The sequence below is a fragment of the Balaenoptera ricei genome, chromosome X (assembly GCF_028023285.1).
Source record: "Balaenoptera ricei isolate mBalRic1 chromosome X, mBalRic1.hap2, whole genome shotgun sequence".
In the NCBI taxonomy this organism is placed as follows: Eukaryota; Metazoa; Chordata; class Mammalia; order Artiodactyla; family Balaenopteridae; genus Balaenoptera; species Balaenoptera ricei.
In genome coordinates this window covers 4999632-5015160 of record NC_082660.1, presented here as the reverse complement: position 1 = coordinate 5015160, position 15529 = coordinate 4999632, and the positions used below count along the sequence as shown (strand labels likewise).

The 15529-nt window shown below is 45.4% G+C and overlaps 1 protein-coding gene and 1 pseudogene across 6 annotated transcripts in view; one reads left to right on the top strand and one right to left on the bottom strand.

Moving 5' to 3' along the window:
• Positions 1-15529, bottom strand: part of STS (steroid sulfatase) — a 639557-nt gene that overhangs the window by 597208 nt on the left and 26820 nt on the right. The window lies entirely within an intron of this gene.
• LOC132357772 (prefoldin subunit 4-like) lies at positions 3676-4085 on the top strand (annotated as a pseudogene).

Sequence of the window (15529 nt, the reverse complement as noted above, 5' to 3'; positions counted from 1 at the left end):
TAAACCCTTCCACCATGGAATCTATGATCATCTGTAAACCATTCAACTATGGAATCTATGATCCTCTGTAAACCCTTCCACCATGGAATCTATGATCATCTGTAAACCTTTCAACTATAGAATCTATGATCATCTGTAAACTCTTTAATTATCGACTATCATCAACTGTATACACTTCAATTATTGAACCTATGATCATCTGTAAGCCCTTCAATTACTGAATCTATGATCAATTATGAAGGATATAAAGATGATCATTCGTTCACGTGAGATTTAGGTGGGGGGAAAATTTGTAACAAAAAGTTGGGTAGAGCCTTAGGAAACAGAAACAAAGTATAAACTATAACCTTTTTTTAAAAGGCCATCCACATAGCACCAACTCATAGGACAAACAAACTTCATCTCGGCCATGACAACGAGGTTCCCAAAATGGCCTTGGACTTGCAAGGCCAGCGGTAAGTCAGTAAACAGCCTGAATGTGCCATGATGTCCGGGTGTGCTCGCGTTTTGCCAGGTGTCTGACGGTGACGGTCAGGTGGTGGGCTGGGCACTCCACTAATGGCCGATGGCCACAGGTCAGACACCTGTATCCTTACACTCCAGTGGGCTTGGCAGAGTCCCGTTCTTGCTCAGGACACGTCCTTGGGGTGTTTATGTCAACACCTCAGGGAAGGTCATGGTTCCCTCAAACAGCATCCCTCATATTCCTCACCCTTAACCGTTCTTGGCATGACCTCACCATTTTAATTGGCATTTTCACGATGACCGCTTCATCGTGAAATGGGGCTTCACTTTACCTTGGGACCCGGCAGCTGGCAGACCAGTCTTCAAAGTCTTAACATTTTATGCTAACCGTGATAACTTATTGAACTGATGTGTGTAGAATTTTCAAAGCATCGATGGCCAACACCACTTCTGTTTTGTTGTCTGCCCATGGAATAGAGTCCCACACCCTTGGGTTGGCAGATATACTGGCCCTGCCAACTAAACCATGAAGGGTTCCTTAGTGGACGCTACAGCTGCCTTTCTCTACAGAGATGGGCTTGAGTTAGGGCATTGGGAAGCAGGCCATGAGTGAGAAGCACCAGCTTTGGGCTTTCCTTGCCGGTCACGGGCTGTGGGGCTGCACCTCACAAGCTTTGTCGCTACCCAGCTGCGAGACGGAAGAAAGCGCGACAGCGGCACCGATGGTTTACTGGATGGGGGAACTTACACGTCAGAAGCAAAGGGTCCTGGAGCAACACCCCCGCTGTGTACAGCAGAGAACACACAGGACATGGCAACAATCTCCGCAACCGGCGGGGGAGAAGGAGGCTACCATTTATAGGGGGGATAAACATCAGGTGGGCTCATCCGTTACCAGGGAAACTAGCAGCCCACAGCCCCTCAGGTTAACAACCATCACGAGGGCAGATGTCTCTCTTTAATAAACTAACAGGTGGGGCAGCTCTGGCCTAAGGGGCAGGGGCCAAGCACGGTCCTGTGAGCAGGGTGTAGGCAAAGCAGGGGTTGGTCAAGCAGGGGACATACAGAGAACGAGAGAACAGCCATACTGAGTGGCCTGACCGTATACAGGCTGATAAGTGGCGTCTGACTCAGGAGGACAGTCTGTCAACTTTTGAGCGTGGATTTAAAGACGAGATTTAGAGGCAGATTCATGATTACTTGCTTTCAGTGTAAAATTATTAATCTAGGGTAGCTGGGGGGATTTATGGAATGTGCCGGCTCCCTTAGGGGAAGACTTTGATAAATGACCTAATACTCGATTACCACCCCCTACCTCAAAGTGCAGTCACATTCATTAAATTAACCCCTGGTTTTGGTTTTACAGCTCAGGATATTTGATCTCAAGTTGTAGCCTGGGAACTCTGCAGAATATGGGTGTTTTGGCTCAAACCAAAGGGCCGGACTCTATAGAGTCCAGGAATTAAAATCCAAAGACCCTCAATCTACAGGTGAGAGGATGGAGCCCCGGGAAAGGTGAGTGCCTGACCCAAGGGTCACACAGGAAGGCAGCTGACACTGCAGCAGACTCCCAGGTCTCCTTCCAGACCCCGTTTTGGCTACCCACATGGCATCACTTGCTTCCCCACAGGGTGAATATTCCTACCCGTTGACATGTGGCCAACCGTGGCAGCAGAGGGCAACTCATATCAGGTGCCAGCGCTTGCTAGGAAATGACTTTCACAAGTGTGAACAATGCCGTTTCCTGGTGTTTCACCCCCAGTTGGTTTTAGAAACCAAAGAGGTCACAACACCATTCAGACAGATCTAGTGAACAGAGAGAACACCAGAGGTCAAGGACTTGAGAAAGCTAACTATGACCTTCTTGAGAAGTCGGTCAAGAAAGCAGAAAGTTTTATCTCAAGAGAATAAGACCAGAGGCAACAGCCGGAGGAAAACTGATGAACTGGGGTCACGTAACCACGTGATGCCTCTGTGGCACTCGGCACTCGTAGGGAGCACGCAGGGTAGGAGAGCCTGGTGCGAGCTGCGATTCCCTTCTTTGTGCCGACAGCAAAACAGTTCTCCCCCCAAATTAAACTCAGTTTAAAAGCGCTACATCACTGAACAGAATTACTGCCTCTCAGCGTTGAAGCTCTTGTGGGTATTAAAAAACTGAAAGGGCAAAACTTTATTTTTTTGCTAATGCCGCATGATAATGAACATTCTGATTTTGTATCAGTGTTTTATGTCGACAGAAGGAATGTGTTTACTGCACCGTAACCCTCCATCTCTCCGTGATCAGATGTCCCTGAACTGTCCCAAGTACAGTGACCTGAGGAAAAAAGTTTCTGCTGTGTAAAATCAATGCGGGATGAGGTGGCAGGAAAAGTTAATGTTCACACTATTTGTTAGGGGACACATAAATATTATTATTTCTATAATAATTTCATTTTAGCAAGCAACGCAACTGGCTATTAATGAGCTGAACACAGAAATAGCTAAGTGATGTGCCCACAGAAAACTAGCCGGCCTCCCTGCAATGGAATGTTTACGGAGGCGATGTGAAAGGTGAGGCTCACTGAGTCAAACGGAAACAGATTTTGGAAGCATCCGAAGGCCAAAAGCAAGAGTTTCTTCCAAACTCAGACTAGGTAGGTTTTCAAAGAAAACGGAGACACATTGTGAGCAAATTACTCTCACAGAGGCAAAATGGGTAGATTCTGATCGAATGAAGTTTTGCAGAAAATGAGACCGGGGAGGAGGTGAATCCAGTAATCCAGGTCACGAGTCTTCCAACTGGGGCTCACCGACTCCTAGGAAGACACAAAGACTTGTAGGGGCATGGGTATGTGGGGAAGGGATGCACTCTAAGGGAATCTGTTGACAGATTTTCAACTTCCATTTATGCTCTGCTCCAAAAACGTGCTGCCTGGGTTTCCACCCTCACCTTCTTCCACTTGGTACAAAAGGCATCTCTGGCATCCTGGCTCTTACCATGGAGATCACCCCAGGCTATAAAATCCTTTCAAGTGCTTCAGGGACAATGTGAAATCTTGGTATCAATGGGATATTGGCCAAAGGGCCAAGGGTGAGTGCCTTTGGGACTAGATTGGTCAAGGAGTTGCCAGGAAACATGGAAATGGTTCTAAAGTGCCAACACAACATCCACTTTCAAGGAACATTCTGGATGGAATGGAGATGAAGTTAAAGAACAAAGAACCACCCAAGATGGCCGCCACCATAAAAAGGGGAGGTGCAGAAAACATCAATGTGACTTTGAGGAGCAACAGGAGATTAAAAAAAAAAAAATTTGCACAGAATGTAAGTAGAATCACAGAGCTGAAGGAAGAAATAGAAGTGAAGAAAGAAACAACTCCAAAACTTCGAAGATGCTTGAGGACATCATGCTTGCAGATGATGACCGCTTAGTGATACCTTATCAGATTGGTCTCCCTGTGTTTTCATCAGTCACTCTCAAGAAGAAACAGGAGAAATGTTAGAAGAAGCAAAGAAAAATCTGCAAGAAATTGACGCCTTAGAATCCAGAGTGGAGTCATTTCAGTGGGAGTTGGCAGATTTGAAAGTTCAGTTATGCAGAACTGGGGAGAAAAGTAAACCTTGAAGTTCATGACAGTTAAACATTTAATAATACTTTAAACATGTGTTTAATAAACATGAATACTGTTTCTAAGAAAAAGAACAAAGAACCAGGCAAGTACAGAATTTGAGGGTGAGTGGAGACGCAAGATAGGAAGATGGAAAGAAAATTGTGAACTTTCGCCACAGAAAGGGCTATAGTGCCCAAACGCCCCCCTTATTGGATGCATCCAAATAGTGCATTGAGGTGAAACTCCTAAGATCACCATCGGCAGATGGTGGCCATGGGGTCAGAGAGGTACTTCAGAAACTAAGCCAGCCAGATGGATGACTAACTGGATAAGGGAATGGGAGGATGGACATGAATGCTTCTAGAACATGGAGGAGATGTACTGAAGGTACAGAGATTTGGAAAAGAGAAGCTAAAGGTTGAATTTTGCATATGCCTAGTTTGGAAAATATTTGTAGCTCATGTCACAGGAAAAAGACAATAAAATATCATCACCATCATCAATTACTAAGGGCTACCAATGTGCTAGGCATTATACTAATACTGTGACTACATATTACCTATGATCCTGATACTGTAAATATGTATTATCTATATTAACCTAAATTATCTATCATCTATTATTCCTTCCCATTTTACAGAAGGGGAAACTGACATTTACAGAAGTTTTTACCAGCTCAGCTTGTATGTAGAAAAGGTGGGATTGGGATACAGGTTTTGTATCTGGAACGGTACCTACCATCACTCATGATACCAGTATTGTCTCCCTGGATACTAGAATGAGGGGAGAAAGCAGAGCACAGGATAGCGGATTAGGAAACGGGACTAAGGATGACATTTGATGCCATGGCTGTGGGTGAGATTGCCCACCGAGGGGAAACAGAAGAAAAAAAAGGGCATAAGACATAAGTGTGAGTAAACTGAAACTTCCAGGGGCAGAGGTGGGAAAAAGAACCAGTGAAAGCAGCTCAGAAAGAGCATGCTGAAAGGTATGCAAAGAACCAGAAGCGGGAATCATCGCAAAGGAAAAGATACTGGAACTGGCAGTAAGACGGTCAAAGGTGACCTTGGGAAAGAAGATCCAGGAGACGCCAAGCCAGTTAGATAGAGGTAGAGATGAAAGTCTGTGACGGGGACCTGACGGGATAAAGAGTATTGATTAAGAAGGTGGCTTTGGGAAGCCAGAAGGGATCACTGAGGCAGCCTAAAATCTAGGGCAAGTCTAAGGATTAAAGGGAGAGAGTTGAGTCCAATTTGTCAACACCCATTGGCTGGCCAGTCAATTAGTTAGTTTGCCTGTTTGTGTAGACTTTTCAGAGTTTCAGGGGTAGCAAAGTTTCCTGCTACCCATGAGAGTCTGTGAGGCTGCGACTTTGGGGGATACCAGGAGGGGGTTGGATCTAAAACGCCAGGGAATGCAAAAGGGGTCTTAGCTCGTGTGAGTAGATCAAACAACAAGCAATCCCGAAGGCACAGCCCAGGATGTGAGTCAACATTGTGCAGTGGATCAGGTGAGCATTTCCACGCGATGGTCTCCAAGAAACGTATCAGCACCATCTGGAGTCAGATACATAAAGCGAATAGGGCCGATTCCAGGTGGGGCTCCGCGACGTCCGCCGGTATGGCTTCAGAACTTTGAAAATACAGGTGCTGTTTAAATGGATTTTTACCTTCCTAAGGATTAGGTCTGATGCAGTGGGCATGCTGTCCCGTCCAAGGGCACGGAAATTGCCCAGGTAGGCTTGGGAACTAGAGCACCAGGTGAGTATTTTGTTTGGGGTTTTTGGTCTTCCTGACATGATGGAGAACTGAAGCCATTCATTTCGTGATTCTCTGCCCTTTCCCAACCTCCCGAATACTCCCTTTCAAAGTCTGGGCTCATTAGAGGGAAACCCTATTTTGCTACGCCGATTTCTTGCTTTCTCTCTCCTCCACTGGACCCTTTATGGATTTGTGATTGCAATGGCAGACGTTCATGTCTGAGTCCATTTTAATGCTTGAGTCATTCCTTTTTCAGAGTCCCTGGCGAGGAGATATTATCTATTTTTATCTGAACGACTCTAAACCCCAGGGCACGCGTTGGCCATTTACTATTACAGATTTTAAAAGAGGTCACTTCCTTCTGAGGATTTCTATCACTTCGCTCCACCAACCAATTCTTCCTGGTTTATCACAGTCAATTTCAGAGCAATATTTTATCTGTGGGATAAAGTTTCCAGAAAGAAGAGGGTTTATCAGATATTAAGCTTTTAGCTGGGCAAGACTTCCAGCCGATGTCCAGGAGCTGAAGTCCCAGATCACCAGTAGATCAGGCTTCTGTGCCAATTTCATTATCTATAGGTAAGAACTCATTATTCACTGCCTGGACCAGGCCTGGGAGTCTATTGTATAATTGCAAATTATATCACTTGGTATTTTCTCTCTTTTGAAAATCCTTACCAAATAATACCCTAGCATGCTTCCATGTCCAGATTTAAAGTTTTGATTTTATTTACAACTGTGTAAGTTGCCCATATTCAGTGCATTTCCCTTACTCCTACAATTAGCTGTGCCTTTTGAAATAACTCTGCATTTGTTCAAATGATAGCAGTCTGAGATATACAAGCAATGATTATCTCATTAACAGACACTGACTTGTTTATAAGGGAAATCAGGCTTAAGGACCTAAGTATTGGTCCATATACCTTTCCTTTGGAAATGACCATAATTTCAAGCAGTTAGGAGAAAACGGCGAAAATGGCAGAAGAAGGTCAGATGATTTAGTGTGAAGGCAGACAAAAGACAAGCATTCCAAGCAGTGAGGGGCATGGAGATGTACAGAACACCTAAGTTTTATTTCCTCATGCTTGAGCGATTAGCTCTGGGACCTTGTAAGACAAGGATTATAGGGTCATGTAGCAGAATGATATAATCTGATGATTGTCAACATCCCCGAGGGCAATAATCACAGGGTTCCAAGAAATATGATGAAACTGAGAAAAATATGACTTCTTAAAAACATCTTCAGGCACAGGGTGGGAGTGGGGATGAAAAGAAATGGGCATAAAGGATCTCACTGGGGTGATGAAAATGTTCTAAAACTGATTTATGGTGATGATCGCACAACTTGGTAATTTAACGCAAACCACTGAATGGTGCAAGTGGGTGAATTTCAAAATACGTAAAATACGCCTCAAAAAATCTGTAAACAGGCGTTACATCATTTAAAGAAAAATAACACAGACTGAATTTAAAAAGTATATAGGTAAATTTAGAACAGAATGCCCTTGTGTGCCACTGTAAATTGAATAAGGTGGTTGGACTTTTACGTTTTATTCTTTTTCTCTCTTTCTGCTAAACGTGGACGTGTGTGTGTGTGACTGGCCTGTCTCCTGATGTTCCTGGCAGGGACACGTCTACTTGGGAGGACCTTCCCCAGCGTCTGTCTGAGGCAGCCCACCAGGATGTGGAACCAGCACGGCTGAGAGAAGCTAAGGTCTCAGGAAAGGTCAACAATGTGTGGGCAGAAACAAGACAGAAAAGCAAACAGGGTTTGACCCACAGAGTAAACTGTGTAACGGGACGGAGTGTGGGGAATGGCCCAGGGCAGTGGCTCAGGGCCAGCGTTACCAACGACTGGCTTCATGAGGCTTCTAGACTCTGCACACGGTGCAGGCATGGTGGCTCAAAGGTACACGGGGGTCTGGGGGGCAAGCACGATGCTTTTCATTGCCCCTGTTTTAAATGAGTACCTGATACTCTTAGGCTTCACGGATCGTCCAAAGTCATGATTTTTAGTAAGATCTCCAAAGACAGCAGTACCTTCAACATTATTTCCATGGAATTGTCCAAGTTTTTAATTCAAGGCATATTTTTATCACTGAAAGGCTGCCAAGGGTGGATGCTAATTCTTTCCAATCAAATTTACTTAAATCCAATGATTACCGTATAATACATGGAAAACAGACAGTGAGCCCTATTTGTTAAACATGTTTTTATGAACGTAGCAATGGCTTATCCATTTTGGTTTTCAACTACGTGGAGACAAATTCATTTCATGAATTTTTGTTCTTCCAACATCCCAGGAAGAAGCAGCACTGAGCATCTTTGCAGGAAAAGCAGAAGTGTTTCCTGCAAGAGATGATGATGAAGCTGAGAATGTAGTTAATTATGTGCTGCAGGGAAAATTCTCCTGGGACAGCACTGATGCAATAGGGGACTACAGGTTTGGTGAAGAAGGAAATCCTTAAAGTCTTACTGAAAAACAAACAAGTCTATGAATACAAGTGACTAACTGTGGGTAGCATTCCAAGCAAATTGGTAAATAACCAACTGTTACATTGGTAGGAAAATATAAAAGGACCACAGAAAGGATTCCCAATATCCCTGCTATGTACTTATCACGGGTCAAAATGACACTAGTCTCTCTAATTAGCTCACTATTGGAACCAAGAAAAAATAATCATACTCAAAGTATAACTTTATGCACAAGGTTCATTCAGCTTAAAAGATGCAGAAGTGAAAAAAATCACAGGAACAGACATTCCATTTGTAAACTTCAGTGGCAGCTATGTTCAAAGGTAGCTGGGAATGTATGGCATTTATGCAATTCTTTAAAGAAGGCCATCTGGAGTCACCATATTGATTCTTCCAATGGCTCTTATGGAATATATAATTAGGCACCACGTATATTCCACACACACCATTGTACCCTAGGAGGCTTCATGTCCTAATGAATGCTTGGGCAGTGGCCAGGAGCACTCTCTTTTGCTGAAAATAATTTGTAAGTAGTCACTTAGCCGCTTTCACACTACCGTGTTTGATAAAATCCCTAATCTCGTAATGTGTCCACTGGACACAACTGTATGTGTTGAGGGTGAGGAAATGGGGTTGGAAGAGAGATGGAAATTAGTGCAGTCAACCCAGAGAGAAAGGCTCCTGATCTAACTGGAATTTGAATCTTCATAAGGTGATGGGCCATTGGTTCCATCCCCTGGACCTCAGGACACCCAGTTCTGTCCCCAGACCAAGGCAGGCTGGGATGGGGGTAACACTTTGTGGGTGGAGAGGAGAGGGAGGCCAGGACGCAGGAGAGAGGTAGGTGACGTGTGATGGAGAACAGGCAGGTGGAGGGAGGGTCCCAGAAGACCCCGTTTACTCCCGGCTCCGTGGCCCATTTCAAGTTGGGGAGCAGATTCAACTCAACAACTCCGAGACTCCTGGGATCCCTGCCACCATCTGGAACACCAGCAGCCCCGCCCAACGGCAACTCCCAACGGGACCAGAAATCGCCCCTACGGATTGGCAAGCCCATCTCCAGCCACCAGGACAGGTTTGATGGCCTCTCTGGACCCCAGGGGCCTCCTTCCGTGACCTTGGGACCATGTGACCCTGTGTTTCAGGTGACTGGTTTCTGGGCTCCCCCCCTCCTTGTATTCCAGCTGAGCCTCTGCTGTCCCACCTTTCCCAACAGGCTGCCGGCCAGACAGAAACAAGTCTTACAAACGCTCATGATACAAACTGAGGCTGCGCCAAGCGCTCTCTCACGGATAAACTGCATCTTCCTCAACACAAATTCTGACAGGAGACGCTGTAATTTTACCTCTCGGGGCTGCTCAGCCGCAGCAGAGACAACCATCTAAAACGAGGACCCCGACGATGAAGAGAGGTTAAACCTGGAGGTGGAAAACAGCACGGCAGTTGATCAGAAAGCGAAACATAGACTGGCCACGTGACTTGGCCAGACCACTTCTGTGTGTACACCCGAAAGAAGTGGAACCACACTCTCAAAGACATCTGTACACCCGCGGCTCACGGCAGCATGGCTCACAGGAGCCGAAACGTGAAAACCTACATGCTTAGCAACAGGTAAACGGATAAACAAAATGCAGTCCAGCCATGAAATGCTGCAGGATTCAGCCATGAAAAGGAACAGAGTTCTACAACGTGGACAAGCCTTGAAAACACGACGCTCAGTGAGCGAAGCCAGACCCAAAAGGCCACATATCGTGTGATCCCGTTTATAGGAAATGTCCAGAATAGGTGAATACATAGACACAGAAAGGAGATTAGTGGTAGAGGCTAAAGGGAAAGGAAGTTGGGTTTGGGGGGGGACTGATAAAGGGTATGGGGTTTTGGTGGGGGGAATAATGAACCACTTCTAGAACTAGAGAGAGGTACCAGTTGAACAAAGTGGCTGGATATACTAAATGCCTCTGAATTACATACTTTAAAACGGTTAATATGCAATTTGTTGAATTTTACCCCAAGTTTTTGAATAAAAGCATTAAAAAAGAAACATCAAGCTGAAGTTTACTTTTTAAAAAAAATACCACCAAATCTTCTGATTTCACTAGCGTCATGTTCCACCCTCAAACTGAGATTTGGACAAATGCCAACCCCCCACTGTGAACGCAAACAGGACTGTAGGTCACCGCTGGTGACGATCTGGACCCACCAGCCTGGCCCAGGGACCATAGACTCGGGTCCAATGAACCTTCTGCATAAGGACAGAAGGAAGGACTACACGGACAGCAGTGGAGTGATAACGTCCAACCAATAAGAGAACACTTTCCGCTGTAAGGCCTGGCTGGACTGAATGGGGCTGGGGGGAGGGGAGAGCTGACCTGGTAGCTAGGATCATGGAAGAAGGATGTCACTAGGGTCTACTGGGTGTAGGGAGGCAAGGGCTGTCCAGAGAGACCTATTTTCCAAATCCTATTTAGGCTCCCAAGTCCTGCCACAAAAAGGCATCTGTTATAGGCAGGATTCTAAGATAGCCTCCATGGCTCCCACCTCCTGGTACCCACATCTTTGTGTGATTCTCTCCTCTTGAGGATGTGTGTGTGTGTGAGGGGGGCCTGAGATGTAGGACTTGGCAAAAGTGAAGGAATATGATTGAGGTCCCTAATCAACTGACTTTGTGGGACTCAACGAGGAGACTGAAGTGGGTGGGCCTGGCCTAATCAGGTGATCCCTCGGAAACAGACTCCAAGCAGAGGATTTGCAATCCTCCTGGCCTGGATGGGAGAAACAGTCATGGAGTGAAATGCCTATAGGGAGGGGTGGCCCCTAGGAGCTGAGGGTCCCAGTCCTACAACCACAGGGAACTAGATTCCGCCAACGTGTTGAATGAGCTTACAAGGGGATCCCAAGCTTTCAGGTGATAATACGACTGTGGCCAATATTTTGCAGGCTTGTAAAGACCGTCGTGAGCAGACGAGCCAGGTAAGCCATGCGGAGACACCTGACCCACAGACACGGAGATAATCAATGGATGTTGTTCTAATAAGCCCTTAAATGTGCAGTAATTTGTATCCAGTGACGGATAACTATCACAACATCCACTCCCAAATGTACATAAAACGGTAATAACACCACTGCATTTAACCAGGATGCAAAACCAGCAACTCTCAAGTACAGTGGTCCCCTCCACCAGCAGCCATGGACAGTAGCGACAAGTCATGTCAATTGGACTTGCAAAGAATTTTCAGCTCCTTAAGGCCAATGGTCCTGATTCCTGGGGCTCTTCCTCTGACTCTGTGAGCCTCCCTCCCATCTGTGCAACTGAAAAATCCCTTTCTGGGTTTGAGTGAGGGGGCATTGAGTTTCTGTCACTTCCAACCAAAAAAACCTGAGTGTGCACCCTCTAGCTCTAGACAGTTATGACCATCGCCTCCTTGATTAATGAACTCCTCACCTGGACTCATTTGCAATTAGAAGTTCCTGGACTCCACTGCGTGCTGCCGACCGTGGTGAGTCTGCCTCAGGAGATGTCAATGATGTGACATGACCTGGAATGCCCAGGAAGGCAAATGGCTTTCGACACCCCTTTGGATGTGTCACCCATGGGATGGGTGACAAGATGGTGGGGCAGGAAAACTCTTGGCCCCAACACTACCTATAGAAAACAGATTTATTATTCCCACCTAAGGTAATATAAGATCCGCCTAGACCAACGACTGTCAAGCCCCAGTGACTTTGTCTTCCGGGGGACAGGTGGCCCTGTCTGGACACATTTTTGGTTGTCACAGCTTGCGGGCGTTGCTCCACAAGCAACACAGCTGTGCTCACAAGCTGTGACCTTCCACCCACTGGCAGCCAGTGGGTAGCAGCCAGGGATGCACATGAATATCCCACAATGCACTGCCAACAACAGAGCGATCCAGCCCCAGGTATCATTCGTGCCAAGGTGGAGCATTGTGCTTTCAGTCCAAGCTCTGTCTTACTAATTCCTAAATGCTTTTTCTAGCCCGGTGGCTGTCAACGAGGGGTGACTCTGCAGCTCTTCCCCAACGCCCCCCCCCCCCCCCCCCACCGCAGAGGTGTTAGTGGTGTCTGGAATCATTCTGGTTCTCACAACAGAGCAGGTGCTATTGGCATCTCCTGGATGGTGTCCAAGGATGCGCCTGAACATCCCACGATGCACAAGACCCATCCCACGACAAAGAATTCCCCAGGCCCACAGATCAACTGTGCCCAGGCTGGGAAATCCTGACCCCGAGGCATACACGCTTGCTCGCCAAACGACAATTTTCCCTCCTTCTTAATTAATCAGAAATGGACTTGGTACTTTTTTTTTTTTTAACAGAATCACATAGCTGGCCTTTTCAAAGTCAATACGTGCCTATCAGTTTAGTACTTCCAGGCCACAGAATACCAGGCTGGGCCCTCATAACCCACATGGTTCTTTTGAGTTAGGGGTTCTTTGCCTTTCAGGTGCACAGGCGGGGGAGAAGCTGCCCCCTGAGCACACGGGGCACAGAAGTTCTGAGCACAGGGTCCAAAAGGCAAAGTCGTTCTGCCCAACTCTTCTGGCTGCATTTAGGTTTCTGAGTGTTTTCACATTATTGCAAAGCTTGGACGGTGCAGAAAGGTCATGAGGTTTTAAGCAGCAGAAGCTGCTTCTGAGGGTATAAGAGAGCATACGATGATACAGTAAATGGAAAAAAAAAAAAACCCCACAGAGTGCAAACACCATCTGATGTTCAAGGTCACCACATGCTAAAAATGAACCCTGCCCTGCTGGCAATTACAACCCCAAGGCCTCGGTCTCAAAAAAACACAAACAAGTGTGGCTAGGTGTGTTTCAGAGCACAGAATCCTTTGGATTTTACAAAGTAATGGCTTTAAAAAAAAAATCAAAGCTAATTTATTACAAGGATTCAAAGACCCTCTTCAACGCTGAGCTGCCTTCAGGACGGCTTTTGGCACTCATAACAGACACAGTAGTTTTCTACACTGAAAGCATTCATTCTGTCACACACACCCATTTAGCAACTGAAACAACCAAAATTTGTAACCATGGGAGGTGATGGATATTCACTAAAATTATGGTGGTGATCATTTGACAATACACATGGCATAGCAAATCATTGTGTTGTACATCTGAAAGGTATACAATGTTAAGGTCAACGATATCTGAGTTAAACTGGAATATCTATAAATTTGTCATGCAATAAAACTGGAATACATATGTATATGTTCACCATTACCTTCATATATATAGATGTAATACATCTATACGTGTATATGTTCACCATTACCTTCATATATATAGGTGTAATACATCTATACGTGTATATGTTCACCATTACCTTCATATATATAGGTGTAATACATCTATACGTGTATATGTTCACCATTACCTTCATATATATAGGTGTAATACATCTATACGTGTATATGTTCACCATTACCTTCATATATATAGGTGTAATACATCTATACTTGTATATGTTCACCATTACCTTCATATATATAGGTGTAATACATCTATACGTGTATATGTTCACCATTACCTTCATATATATAGGTGTAATACATCTATACGTGTATATGTTCACCATTACCTTCATATATATAGGTGTAATACATCTATACGTGTATATGTTCACCATTACCTTCATATATATAGATGTAATACATCTATACGTGTATATGTTCACCATTACCTTCATATATATATACACACACACACACACACACACATACTATACCTTCAAATATATCATGTAATCCATATACCCTGAGCAAAGTTTTAGAAAGCAACCTGCAATCACACATATTAATGGTTCCGCAGCGATAAACACGATGAATACTTGCATTCCGTCGGCTAAAGAAAGACTATTCAACGTTACATCAGTTTTACATTCCTTGGTTCAGAACAAGCGTGGCTGGTGAACACTGGGCTTCCAATCTTTTTCTTTTCCTTCTGGTTACAGACAAAGGGCTGTGGATCGGAAGGCAGGGCTTTGTAGAGAAGCAGTTGAAGAAGTCGGGCCCTGGCAAAGCCCGCCTACCCTGAAGAGTATCTTGGCCAATCCCGTGAACTCACATAACCCCACAGTCTCCTCATCTGTGACAGAGGTGGCAGGCAGGGACCCAGGAAACCCCGGCCCAGTGACTCAGTTCAGACAAGCTGGGGCATCCTCCAGCAGAAGTGAGGAGCTGCCAGGAAACCTGGGGGAAGAGCTGCGAACAGGACACAGGGGCCCTCTTCCCGCTTCCGTCAGGCCTCCAGGGGCCCCTTCCTGTCTCCAGTTCAGAGGTTCTAAGCAGAGGATGCTCTGCCTCCCCAAGGAAGCCTTCGGCAATGTTTGGACCAGGGCGGAGGTGTTCTCAACCCCCCTACGGTGCACAGGACGTTCCCACGTCAAAGCATGATGCGGCCCCAAAAGTCAGCACTGCAGTGCCCAGGCCGAGGAACCCTGCTCCACTGCAAAGCTCTGCCCGATGCATTTTATTCTATTATTTTAGGAAGTATAGTAGACTTACAACGTTGTGTTAATTTCAGGTGCAGAGCACAGTGATTCAGGGTTTTTGCAGATTATATTCCATTACAGGTTATTACAAGAGAATGGCTGTAATTCCCTGTGCTATACAGTAAATCCTGTTGCTTATCTATTTTATATAGTCTGTATCTGTTAATCCCATACCCCCAATTTGTCCCTCCCCCGTCCCTTTCCCCTTTAGTAACCTTAAGTTTGTTTCCTGTGTCTGCTTCTGTTTTGCATGTGCATTCATTTGTATTATTTTTGAGATTCCACATACATGTGATATCATTGAGTATTTGTCTTTCTCTTTCTGACTTATTTCACTAAGCATAAGACACTCTAGGTCCAACCATGTGGCTGCAAATGGCAATATTTTATTCTTTTTTATGGCTGGGTAATATTCCATTGTATATATGTTCCACATCTTCTTTACCCAACCGTCTGTTGATGGGCACTTGGGTTGCTTGCATGTCTTGGCTATTGTAAATAGTGCCTTGTGCATTTTAAATGCTTATTGTAGGTCAGTGGTTGTCATCTGGAGCTGAAGGGACATGGGGAAACACCTGGAGACATGTTTGGTTGTCACATTTGGGAGGGGGGTTGATACTGCCATCTCGTAGGTGGATCCTAAATATCCTCCACGCACAGGTCAGTCCCTACAGCAAAACGTCTTCCAGCGTTGCAGCTGAGAAACCCTGGGGTAGACAAATTAACTGTAAAG